At 32.8% G+C, this 14,759-nt stretch overlaps 1 protein-coding gene across 6 annotated transcripts in view; it reads left to right on the forward strand.

Annotated features, from left to right (window-relative positions):
• Nucleotides 1-14,759, forward strand: part of lilli (AF4/FMR2 family member lilliputian) — a 1,088,977-nt gene that overhangs the window by 821,061 nt on the left and 253,157 nt on the right. The window lies entirely within an intron of this gene.

Raw genomic sequence — 14,759 nt, forward strand, 5'->3', positions numbered from 1 at the left:
TTCTTTCAACCTGAGGACCAGTCAAATGTGTGAAATGGTTCTATGGACCACTAACGTATATGGGCCTAATTTTTTACTTACATGTATATTACTAACATTTGGGACATATTGTACCATTATAACATAATAAATCTAAAAGCATGTTTTGAATTCCCACAGAAATACAATTATGAAATTGGAACTGAACTATTATAGTGAATTATATATTGAACAGACTTTTAATATGGATAACAATTTTATGAACCTACAAAGGGAGAGAGTAAACTACAGAAAAGAAAGGAAGATAATAAAATTATTTTATTTATTTGAAGGAGTGATGAAAATCCTGTCCACAAAAAGATGGGTTGTTTAAATTGAATGATTATTTTCGATGCTTCTTCATATAATTCCGAACATTCAGTTCTCACTGAAAGCAAGATCCAGAATCGAGGCAAACCAAGATCACGGAACTACATTTTAAGCTTACTGTCACTTGAGAGCTCAATTAACTGTTCTTTTCAATAACAAAAGGTCATTCTCATTATAACCGTAAGCCTGAAATGGATCGTGAACCCACATAAATTTCTCATAAAAGTTATTTGGAGAACATGTTTCAATTTTTGTTCCACATATATATTCATATATGAAACCTCGCTGTGCTCATTGAATAATAAAGACAGTTTTGAGATGATTACAAACCCTTTCAAGAAACTCAGAATCGATATACATATCATTTTCCACTAAAATTGATTCCAGTGTTGAAAAGCTACAAAATTTCCTGTCTTTTATGTAACTAACTAATCCATAACACCATTTTCTCTCGAATGCCTTTATTTTGTCGTAGGCATCAAGAACAGTGAAAGATTTTCCCTGAAGAGAGAGAATTAGTTTGTTTAATTTAGAAAAAAATATCTGAAAGATAGGATTGTTTGTCAACAATGAATGATGCAAAATCAGAATTATCTTCATTTACAAACAATAAAACTTTGGGAAACGTATTTTGTGTCTTTCACGTGTTAAATTTTATGTTACCTTGTTAACTTTCAATATAAATGTGCAAAAATGCGACAACTACATTGGACTTCAGAAACGAAGATCGTAATTGAGAAAATGAAATCAGAGTTGTGCATGAACTAATCGGTTCTGGAGAATGTGAATTTAAATGAAATGCTAATGGCATGGGTAATGTTAAAAAATTATTGAGCAATAGTTGTTCAGGAATGGATTTCAAAGAGTTGGTACAATTAATGTAAGTTGACAAGTTAAGTGAACAATTTCTTCTAACTTACTTATACAATTCAATCGCATACTGCAAGTTGAGAGCTAGGATTAATTGCATGAAACCTGTAAAAACTGTAATTAGATACCATCTTTCAGTAAAAAGAGTTAGCATTTTTCTAACAATAAATCTTGAAGGGCCTACTAGTAAAGAATTTCAATGTTTAGAGTACCCATAAAATAACATATTTTAATGTGATGTAAATTCAGCAGTAATTGATTCTAAACATGTCTTATAATTTACTTACATAAGAAAAGTATGTCTAGAGTGTGGTAAGATGGATTGAAAGTAATAAAACTCCAAGAAACAAATTACATAACTTTTTGTTTCTGCATACCTACTTTATTAATTTTATCTTTCTGTGCAGTTATTTATAATATTGCACAAGCTTTTCGCAATTTGCACAAATATAATTTTTCATTTGTGCATTTTTGGGACATTTATTTATTTTCTAGCTTAAACCCTGCTTAAGAGCATTCTGGGTAGAGGAATTTCAAATACCAGAAAAGTTTAATTGTAAATATGTTGCTGCCTCCCTGTATTGAATGGAGAAAGTTTGAAACAGATGTGTAACATTTTTTTAATGCAGTTATGGACATGGACACTGCTCCATAATTTCCTCTCACTCTGAAATTTCACAGAAATAAAGGTACAATATGCATCCATAGTAAAATTCCAAGTGACTTTTGGCGAAGCCTTACATGTATAATCCAAGGCGACTCATACAAATTGGCAGTTTTGTTCGTTTTCTTGGCAATATGCTGTCTTTCTGTAGAGTTGAGATTCTTTACTTCAGTTTCTGTCATTACCCCATTTGTCACCATATTAATAATTTCATTGTGGTCATCATCATCATCATCTTCATCATCATCATCTATAAAGGTTTAGGTTGAAGTCTCCATTGACTTTTCTTCCGTGGTCCTATCCATCTGTTAATTCAGGGCTAGTTTTGGTAGTCTTACATTTTCTTTATAGAACCAAAGCAGAACATAACAAAACACCAGAAGATACTCAAGATTGGAGGAAGAAGACTGCCATTCTTAAAAAAGCAATCATAACAGCAAAAAAGAACAGTTTCAATAAATTTATTGAAAATATTAATTACAGAACCAATAGCGCTAAAACATATAAATTTCTGAAGAATATTTCCAATACACAGGAAAATACTAGCCAACCTATTATTCATAATAACAAAACACTAACAGATAGTAGAGATATAGCAAACGCATTTAATAAACACTTCTCAAACTCTCACAGATTACATCCCAATATAAAAAAAACTGATAAATTTATCAAAAGAGAATTACATAAAAATAATAAAAACAATATTACTAGTACAAAACCTGAAATATTTCATAAAAATTTTACTTCCAAAGAATTAACTCTAGCTATACAAAATTTAAAAACCAAGAAATCTCCTGGCCCCGACAGCATTCATTCGAATTTTTGAAACATCTGGGGGAAAAAGCCAAGTCTGTACTTTTATCCATTTTCAATTTATCATGGAACACCTCAATTCCTGCAGCTTAGAAAAAAGCAATCATTGTACCAATTCACAAAAAAGGGAAACCTGCTCATGATGTTAATAGTTATCGACCAATAGCACTATTAAGCATGATAGCAAAAACCATGGAGTCCATGATCTCCAACAGATTAACTTGGTATTTAGAATCCCAAAATCTTTTATCACCAAGACAAGCCGGTTTTTGACAACTACACTCTACCAATGAACAAGTCATACGCCTCGGCCAAGAAATAAAAGACAGTTTTAACAAGAAAGAAGATACCTTGGCAATATTTATTGACTTTCAGTTAGCATATGACTCTGTTTGGAGAAGTTAATTATTACTAAAACTCCAGAAATTAGGTATCTCCAGCAATATGTTCAGATGGATATCAGAATTCCTTAGTCAAAGATTCATTGCCACTAAATTCAATAACTCACTTTCTAGTTACAGACAAACATATCGAGGTCTACCTCAGGGCGCTGTCCTCAGCACAACTTTATTCAATATTTATATAAATGACTTACCCTCCCTATTAGAGGAATCAAACATGAAAACAGCACTATTTGCAGATGATATAGTTTTGTGGACTTCCGGATCTTACAGACATAGAGACAAAATTCAAAATTCTGCTCTTAAAGCTCTAAATCAACTACATGAATGGAATACATCAAATTTGATGACACTCAATTTAAGCAAAAGTAACTACCAAATATTTTCACTCGGTAAAAAAGAAAGAGAATTCAATATCCGATACAATGGCCAACACCTTCCTAAGACTTACGAATCCAAATATCTTGGAGTTATTTTCGATAGTAAGTTAACATGGAGCAACCATTTGAAATACATTTCTGAAAAAGCTCATAAAAGATTCTCCCTTCTAAAAAGACTAGCAGGAAAGAAATGGGGATGCTCTAGGAATACTTTGAACACTACATACAAAATGTTTATACAGCCAGTGCTGACATACTGCGGAGAAATTTTAATTACTTCACCTTTCATAAACGACATAGAATATGTTCAAAACCAGGCTCTCAGACTCATTACTGGTGGAATCAAAACAACGCCAATAGATTCTATGAGATTCCTCACTAATATTAACAGCATCAAAATGACAATAGAAGAAAAAGCACTGATTCAATATGAAAAACTTATCAGATTACCAGGAAACAATTGGCATTCATACAGTCCTCTTTGTAGATTGAAAACTCAAAAAAGTTTCATATCCATTGTTCAAGAATTAAAACAGAAAATCAATATCCCGAATTTAAAAGAAAACTTACAAATTAAACCAAACCCTTTAACTCTATTAAATATAGAATATAATCTAAATTTAACAGAAGAAATACTGAAATCAGAAGTAAACACTGAAATGCTGAAACAATTGTCTTTAGAGACAATTAATATTAGGTACCCTCCACAAAACTGGCTTCATTTATACACCGACGGATCCTTGATCTCCAGAGAACAAGGTGCTAGTGCAGGTGTTACGTGCTGTCTCTTCTCACTTTATAGATCTCTTGGATATGGAACAACAAGTTTTGATGGTGAAATCATTGCAATAAATGAATGTCTCAGAAATCTTCTATGCCACATCAATAAATTTAGGAATGCAGTTATATTGTCGGACTCCAAAGCAGCTATTCTATCAATCGTCTCTAGACACACACCTTCATCTCAAACAGCAGAAATAACTAAAATGCTCTCTCAATTATTATCACTCAATAAAAGAGTTGTGTTCCAATGGATACCATCCCATTGTGGAATCCTGGGAAACGAGAATGCAGATGCTTTAGCAAAGAAGGGCAGCACTGCTACTTACAGACCTGTTACTAAATCTACGTATTACTCTGTGAAGAGATTTATTAAATCTACATACTTAGACTTCAACAAACAAAATTTGATAACATAATCCCAAAGGAAAAAATGGAACTCTCTGCATCAAAATCCATAGTTAATTCCCGATTTACCACGAAAATCGTCTGTAGCTGCATTTAGATGGGCAACAGGCCATGATTGTTTGGCCAAACACCTGCATAGAATTGGAATATATCAGTCCCCTAACTGCCCATTGTGCAACTCAAACGAAGAAATGGATTCGGAACACCTCAAAATCTGTGCTTCAGTGGCTAGTCATGATAATATCTTTGAAAAATATTGGAGTGCAAGAGGTCAAATGACTTTATTGTCAAACGCCTGGCATTAGAAAACAACAACAACATTTTCTTTATGTGTGAATTACAGTTCTCCTTATATTCTTATATTTCACAAAGTTAATTTCAGTTATTTCTGTTTCTTATCTTAACAAATCTTTTGTGCATCCTCTGTTTCTAAAAACTTATTTTTCAGCATTGATTTTGCTTATTTCATTATTTTGTATCCAATAATGTCTTCCACATTTATGTTGGTCTTGCTAAAATTTCATACCATTTGTGTTTCTGTTCTTTCTTTCTTTCTTTCTTTCTTATAACATCCTTTGTCGTGTACCACAATTTGATTGGAAATTTGTGACTTCTTCTTCTTCTTCTTCTTCTTCTTCATCATCATCATCATCATCATCATCATCATCATCATCATCATTAGGAGCCGTTTCCATTCAGTTGTGGGTCGTCTCAGAACATAGCATCCTGCACAGAATTCTGTGTTGCTGTAATTCCTCCTCTTGAATTCTTTCCCAATCATGGACTCTCTCATTTAAATCTATGCTTACTTGATCTAACCTTATAGTCCGCGGTCTTCCTGATATACTTACACATTTGACTTTCATTTCAAATGCCCTTCTTGGTATTCTTCTTTCATTCATCCTTTGCAAATGACCAAACCACTTTAATTTCTTTTTGATTGTTGTATCTTTTAATTTTTGAATTCCTAATGTCTGTCTAAAAACTTAATTTCTGATTTTGTCCCTTCTTGTTTTCTTTTATATGCTTCTTAAAAACGTCATTTCTCTTTCCTGAATTCTACTTATGTCCTTCATAGTCATGGTCCAGGTCTCAGCACTGTACCTAACTATAGGCATGTAATAACATTTATACATCATAATTTTTATTTCTTTTGACACCTCCTAGTTCCACAAAATATGTTTTACTTGTTATTAATATCTGATTAAAATAGTAAGTTAGATCACATAGGAGGTAGTTGTAAAAACTGATAGATTATAAAGGTGATAAAAGTCCTTAATATATATTTTTTTAAGTAACACTGTCATAGATTTATGGTATGTAAATGAATCCCCTCTGTGAACAAGAGAGCTTTTGACAGTATTTACTAGTTATTTCTCCCCACTTCAAATTCAACTGCTGTACCATGAGTCCTGCATATTATGAAGATATCTGGAACCATTCATCACATTCAACAGTTTTGTGAAGGAAGAACTACATAAAAGAGGTCAAAGTATTGACACTGCCTGTTACAGAGCTAGAGCAACAAGAATCAAAACTAACATGTTCAGTCCAATATAAAATGCCAAATGTTTTGCAGTGTTTAATTTAATGATTAACTTGATGATTAACAACTCTTAATTACAATGTACTATAAAAGTTAGGGTAGGATTTTGACAACGTGTAACATTAGAATATACTACACATTACAAATAACTAAGTGACATAACATTTCAAATGCATTTACAGATCGTGTTTTTTCCATCCTCTGAAACCATTTTATTGGTATAAATTATTGCTTAGAGTGGTGAAAAGATAATGCATGATATGACTTTTGTACTATTTTCATTGAATTCAGTTTTTCGTCTTCCAAGTCATTCATTAAAACTATGTAAATTGCGTGTAAATGTAACATACTTTCTTATTAAACATAATTTTATTTGTCAGTGTGGACTATAAAGAGTGAGGATGTGATAGGGAACTTAACTGGATAGCAGATCCTACTGGTACTACTCAAGGACGTGTGTGTGTTGAAATCTTAAAATAATTTCGTTATTGAAAAATCACATTGAAAATTAAGAACAGAAATTACGCTACATAGAGTCTGGCAGTGGAATCGGACACATTTGAGCATGCTGTTGTAAAATTACTATTAGAGGTTAGAAAGATGAAAATAAAACAGGATTTGACTTGAACAGTACAATTTATGGAACCGTAATTTATTATTTAAAAAAAATTACACATCTAAAGTGTTTCCCATGGCATCTTGTGGTTTCTTGCAATCGCACAATCCGGAAATTGTTCATTACATGATGTAGTACATCTGGAGTTTGGTTAAGTTCTTGGATTTCTTAAAATGCTGGCTAGATTGTGGTTGGGTTTGGAATATCTTTCCTTTGAGGTAGCCCCATTTGAGGAGAGGGGAAGTCAGCAGCTGAAAGGTCTGGAGATTGATTCAGCCAATTAATATCGCCGAATCGATAAATTAAGTTTCCTGGGAGTATGAACCGTGGCCAAATCTTGTTGAAACCAAATGCCATATGTGTTTAGTTCATCTCTCATAAATGTCTTAACATTTCCTACTACCTTTCACCATTCACTGTAACAGCTCTCTCATTTCCATCTTCAAAATAGTAGGGACTAATGATAACTCTAGTAAAAACAACACATCATACAGTTACTTCGTTACTATGTAACAGTCGTTCATGCTCTACCTTGAGATTTACATTACTCCAGTAACGAAAATTTCGCTTGGTGACGAGACCACTAAGTGCAAATGTGTACCTTGTCTGACATAAATAAATCATTCAACGTATTATCATTTTCTAGAAGAAGCTTGTTACAAACTGAAAGTGGCTAGCAAGCCGAATCTTATAGGATGGAACCATAAATCTTCATGCAATATGAGACGAACTGTTCTGTCTGATATGCATAAGGCCATATCTTGTCGCAATGCATAGGCTATCTTGTAGGGCTTCATTGCACAACTAACCTCATTCTGTCAATGTTCTCTGGCGTACGAACAGAATGACCATCACCAGTAAATTTATGATTTACATTGCTCGTAATTTTAAAACTTCTCAAACCAATTCACTATTGTGTTCCTTAAAAGTTTTCTGCCATGTCTGTCAACATTAAACTCACGTTGAAATCGACGTTCTGTTCAATAATTGAATTTGCTTCGATATGCGCACTGGCCAGGTATTCTTGTTTTACAAAAGAACTGCTGTTTTGTTGATCACACTCATCTGGTAATGTTCAGCCCACACTACTTTAACTTCATTTTACAGTGTTACCAAACTCTTCAATACCAACTGCCAGACTCTATATGAGGTAGGAATCATTTATGTATGTTGTATTAAACACAGTAAAAAGCACATACCTTTGAGCCTAGATCATATATACCCAGATAGGTCGGCCTTATAGGCTTTGAGGTTAACAACTTTTGTCAGGTTTACTACACTGCCATCTAGTTGTTACATAAGGAGTCACGTCATAATTCCCATTTGAATTGCATTAGCGATTGTACTGCCATCTCGTGTTGTTTACAGCGGACAGATGGCGATTCTAGTGGTTGTTCTCTTGAAAGTGCTGCCGATTTTAACATAGCAATGAGTTATCTGTTACATATATGATCTAGGCTTTGAGGAATTAATTGATAATTGATGCTATAGACTAGGCATGTCCAGCCGGGGCAACTCTAGCCTTCAATTGAGTTGCAATAGTGACATAGAATATCTTTTATGTGTGTCCCTGCACTATATTCTGAGATTCTATGTCCACTGTTGCACCTCGATTACTGACTAAATCTGCCCCAGCTGGGTATGGCTGCTGTAGACGAAGTGTCACATAAACGGATGTTGTTATGACAACCTTTAATAATAAGAACCTTTTATGCTTCTGGTTAGTCATTGCGCAGTGAGTCAGAATTCAAATCTAGCTGGAAAAAATTATATAAGTATAGAATATAATTTTAAATGATTCTATTTTACTAAATAATGATTCCTAAGAGCTTATGGAATAATAATAATAAGCCAGTATGGGATGTTATCCATAGTGATGAACTATGAATTTGAGTTTGTTCATTCATTCATTTTATTCCATAGACCTTACATGAACAATGAAGCTTTAAGATGTGGAACAAGTCAAAATTTTACAATATTATAATTACAATTTTTACAAAATTTTATAGTTTTGCAATTTAGTAATTTTCTACAATTTTGTGCAATTTTTTACAATATTTTGGCGAGATGAGGTGAGGTCCGAGGATTCGCCAAAATATTACCCAGCATTTGCCTTTTGGTTGGGGAAAACCTCGGAAAAACCCAACCAGGTAATCAAATCAAAGGGGTTGATGCCAAGGACTCGCCATAGACCATCCGGCTTCAGTCCCACAGCTGTGGAAAACCTCGAAAGAAACCAAAGACCAAAGGGGGATCCAACCCAAGCCCGAACGCAGCTCCTGATCAGCAGCCCAGCGAGTCTGCTGACTGAGCTACATCGATGGCTCTACTAAAAGTATACAATACATAGCCAATCAGATTATTAAATTTACAAACGCAAACGATCATTCATTAGTTGAGCTATATGTATAATACAAAACAAGTAAGTTAATTAAATTTAAGGCATAAACAATTCAACCAGTTGTGATATGCAGAAATTGATAATACATATCATGCACACTACTTCAAATTACAAACACAAACAATTTATCAATAGAGCTATATAGATTACTATTCAATTTAAAGCATATACAATTCATCGGCCAAAACAATACAAATATGTACAATACAAAGTAGCATACTTTCATTAAGCTATACAAATTTGTGCAATTGATATCAAGTAGATTAATTCAATTTATAATCATAAACAATTCATCAGTTGAGCTATACACACTACTATACAATTTACAGCATATACAATTTATCAATTGAGCTATACAGACTACTATTCAATTTACAGTAGGCCTATATACAATTCATCAGTAGAGCTACACAGACTAGTAATCATTTTAAAAGCATATACAATTCATCAGCCAAACTATAGAAACATATACAATCAAATTAGTTCAATTTACAAACTTATTTTCGTTAAGCTATACAAAATTGTACAATTCATATGAAGTAGATTAATTCAATTTATAAGCTTAAACAATTCATCATTTGACCTATACAGTATACTATTCAATTTACAGTACATACAATTCGTCAGTTATGCTAAACAAAAATATACAATGCATAGTAAACAGATTAAGTCAATATAAAAACATATTTTAGTTGAGCTATATAAAATTGTACATGTCATTTAAGTAGAATAATTCAATTCACAAGCATAAACAATTCATCAATTGTGTAGAAGGTATGAGTATGTAGAAATTTGGTTAATTCTTTTCTGAACCTTTTCTCGTGGTTCTTCAAATCTTTAAGATAATTAGGCAGTGCATTAAAGACTGTTATACATGAATAGCGAACTCCTTTTTTAAAACAGCTTAGACTAACAGAGGGTAGATGAAGATCTGATTTATGTCTTGTATTAAAATGATGAATGTCTTGATTAGTACTGAATTTATCTTGGTTCTTAATATACAGCATCATTAGGTAAAGTCAAGATTTCTAAGTTTCGGAAAATATTTTTACATGATGTCCTTTATGCACACCGGCCATTATTCTTATAGCTTTTTTTTGTAAAACAAAAACGTATTTAGCTTCAGACGAGTTACCCCAGAATATTAATCCATATTTCATTACAGAGTGAAAATATGCAAAGTATGACATTTTAAGTAAGTTTATATCACCAATAGTAGATAAGGATCTTAATGCATAACAGGCAGAGCTCAATTTACGAGTAATACATTCTATATGCGTTTTCCAGTTCAAGTGATTATCCAATTCTAAACCAAGAAACTTTGTCCTTATAGATTCTTTGAGATGTGTTCCATTTAATCGAATACTGTAGGAAACCTGAGCACTATTGTATGTACTAAATTTGACTGCACTGGTTTTATCAACATTAAGTGCTAGTTTATTTGCATGGAACCATTCATTCATTAGATTCAGCACTGTATTAGAAGTGTTTATAAAATGATCGTATTGTTTGCTTGAAATAATTACACTTGTATCATCTGCAAATAAAATTACATGAGATAAATTGTTTATGGTCAGGGCTAAATCATTAATATAAACTAGAAATAACAATGGACCTAAAATTGACCCCTGCGGAACACCATGTTTAATATTTCTAAATTCTGAATAAAGTAACTTTATGACTATTTGGTACATTTATTTCTGCTTTTTGTTTTCTATTCAATAAGTATGATGTAAACCAACCCAATGTCTCATCTTTAATATCATAAAACTTCAATTTTTTTACTAATATACTATGGTCTACACAATCAAATGCTTTAGCCAAGTCACAAAAATCCCACCTACATGTAGTTTCGAATTTAATGAATTTAGTATTTCATCCACCAAACTAAAAGCAGCATTCTCTGTCGATTTTTGACTAAATATAATATCACTTGTTTTTTTTTTTCTCCAATATTGTCTAATAGGAGGAATCATCATCCTCCTTATCTTCCTTCCTCCTTCTCATCCTTCTCTCCCAGCTGCAGTTGCTCTTCGTCTGCTTCATCATCCTTCCCTCTTGGCACATGCACATCTTCACTTATACTATAAGTATGGAGTTCCTTCAACATTTGTCACACTTCAGCGGGAAAGGAATTATTCTTCTTTTCTTGAAACGGATAAATACTTCATATGATAGAATCCGGAGTTACAAGAAGATGACTTAAGATACCCTACATTATTTGAATTCGTGAAAATTTTCTTGAATAATCTTACAGTACTTTCTAATGTTCTAATGTTTAACTTCTTGGGTTCCTTGGGCATACCTATAGGTAACACTGCACATTGTATTTCCGTTTAGTGGGGTTGTTATCTATTAGAAACTGTAATGCTTTCTCTGGTGTATATGGCCTTGGTAAAGTTGGAGATTTATTATAGGCTTTCTTATACTTTGATGCTTTTTTGGGAGTCATTTGTGTGATTTGTTGTAGAATGTATGTTGCATCTCTTTTTCCTGAACCCCGCAAAGACAACTGAGTAGCTAGAACTAATTCACTTTAAGAATGCTGATCTTTCAGAGACCGTTTAATTCTTGTTTTCATGCCACTCTTCAAACAATTTTTTAGATCTACCTACTCCTAAAACAGATGGAATTAAATCTTTGGACGTTTGGCGAGGTTTTATTTATTGTAGAACTCTTTCGGGAAATTGATATCTTTATTTATTATTTCTTTTTTAAGATTGGGGACATATGAATTAAAGTGAAATTTTAATGGCAAGCAGAGTAATTATCTCATACCTTCATGTTAATTTTTGTACCAGTGCATTTTATTTGAACCAGGTACCCAGTTTTAAGCCATTAGCCCTCTGAATTTACAGTGTATTTAATTTCCCTGTTTTAAGGTTTTACTAAAATATTGACAGTAATTTATTAATGGAGAGAAGAAAGAGTTTGGAGTAATCGTCCAGGCATGTAGGAAAAGTAGAGGGAAGGGAGGAGGAAGTCCGTGGCCCATTAATTTCACTCTAACCACTCTGAATCTTTACGCAAAAACCTGCCCTTTTTTCTGGAGCACTTTTTCAAGCATTTTTCTAAATTACTTTCGACATACCGTATAATACCCTTAGAACAATGTTGTATTTCTAATTTTGTCATTACGAAATAAGTGAGAGTTTGAGTAACCCTTTCTTTGGTAGTCAACATTTCGTATAAGTCCATTCGAGTCACAGTGGACTGGATATGGGGATCTACCCCTGAAATAAAAAATGCAAATATAAAACAAAGGCAAGCAAATGCAAGCAAATATTAACTTTGTTAATAAATTGTCAGGATTGCTTTATAACCTGATGTAGATTTTAAGATGACACCTGGTGCAACATTTTTTATATTTGTAATTTAAAATTAAATAAAGACATAATTCCGCAATATTTTAAAGCTGTGTTTAACGCATCTAATGTAATATTTCACTTATACAATTAAAGTATGAATAATGAAAATAGGAAATATGAACCTTCTGTTAACACTTTCATCACAGAGAGACACTTCTCCACATCAACAACACACATATCATCCTCACGTCACTACTGCCTTAAGCCATCTGGCGCTTGATGCTCGGGTTCTTACACTTAGCGACTTTTAGCAGCCAGCCCTGTTGGCATTTCACTCAGCATAAATTGATGGCATACAGGTTTGTGAAGGTCAGTTTTAGCACTTCGAGACTATATATTTGAAACATTAAAAAATTCAATATTTTCCTGCTAGATTTGAATTCTGACCCACTGTGCATTGGTGGAATTCTCATTTTAAGCTCAGTTTTGAAGCATAGAAACAAATGTGTCATGTCAATTATTACTACCTTCGAAGTAGACATTCCTATTCAGTGACAATTTAATCTTAATTATGAAATAAACAGTATGGGAGAAGATATTAATTTGCATTAGTTTATTAAAATTTTGTTACTAGATTAAACTGTGTTATTATTCAGTTCTTGGATGCGAAAAGATTACATTTTAATGTTTGTTTTTTTTTTTTTACATTAATAGAATCAAGCATAACATATTACAGCAGGGACGAATCAAGAATGGTATGAGACCCCGGCAAAATTGGACCACTTGAATAAAAAGTAAAAATTAATAATGATTGTATGTATGTATGTATGTATGTATGTATGTATGTATGTATGTATGTATGTATGTATGTATGTATGTGCACTATAATTGGGTATACACCTGTGGCAATGATATATAATATACAATGATCACAGCATTGAAATTACAATAATTATAACAATAAAAAATAAAATAAACATAAATTTAAATCTAACTAAAAATAAGTAAATGCAATAAACCTAGGATTATAAATAAAAACTATGCTATAATAACACCTACTGTAAGTAAAAGTAAACCTAACTTATAAGTATTTCTATTAAACCCAACTATTATCGACTTAAGTAATTATATATCACCTTAATTACATAGCAGCATAATTAATTACATGACACAACGTAGATAATTACACTGCACCTACAATTAAATTTTCAGTCTAATCTTCTTAACTTTTCCTTAAATGAATTGATTTTGAGGGGACCACCCTGAAAGATTGCCGCAGGTAAGCTGTTCCATTCTACTATTGTGCGATTAACAAAGGAAAATTTTGCCACGTCTGTTCTTTGTTTTCTGCATTTAAACCTCCTAATATGATCAGCCCTGCCTAAAGTATGATGGTGTCACTAATCTAGCATTGATGTCGGTTCATGCTTTGTGTCCATTTGTGCCTTAAACAATGCGGTCAGTCTGGTTTTTTGTTGCCTTGATTTGAGAAATTTCCACCCTGAGTCTTTTACTATCTCTTCATCATGTCCCTTTCCCATTTTGACATATTTTGCTGCCCTGCGTTGGACCTTTTCTATTGAATCGATTTGGTTTTGTCTGTATGGATTTCAGCCTACTGCTCCATATTCCATAACTGGGCAAACAAGGGTTTTGTACACTAAGTCTTTTGACTTTTGGTTAGATTTCTTAAGAATGCTCATAGAGAAATGTAGTGCTTTCCAGGCTTTCCTTATAGTATTAGTGACTTATTCCTCCTAACCCAGTTTGTTACTTAAATATATAGGCCTACCTAGGTATTTACAAGTGTTCACTTGTGGCACTGGTGTACCATTCAGTTGATAGTTGAGGCAAATTTCTCTGTGTGTTCTACAGACTCACATTGATTTTTATTTTATTTTCTGTCGTCCAGGTTTTAATAATGTTAAGATCGTTTTGTAAGGTGGCGATGTCAGATTCATCACTAATTTGTCTATATATTATACAGTCGTCTGCGAGTAACCTTACCTGAAGTAGTATTTCTATTTATATCGTTTATATATATATATATATAAGAAACAATAGAGGTGCAAGAACCACCCCTTGAGGAATACCTGATGTTACATTTCCTAGATCTGATTTCTTTTCCTAGTCTGACCTTTTGCGTCCTGTTTTCTAAGAATTTATATATCCATCTTACTACTCGATTATCTATTGGCAGCCTGCTTAGTTTCTCTAAGTTTTC

The sequence above is a fragment of the Periplaneta americana genome, chromosome 11 (genome assembly GCF_040183065.1).
Source record: "Periplaneta americana isolate PAMFEO1 chromosome 11, P.americana_PAMFEO1_priV1, whole genome shotgun sequence".
NCBI classification, from domain to species: domain Eukaryota; kingdom Metazoa; phylum Arthropoda; class Insecta; order Blattodea; family Blattidae; genus Periplaneta; species Periplaneta americana.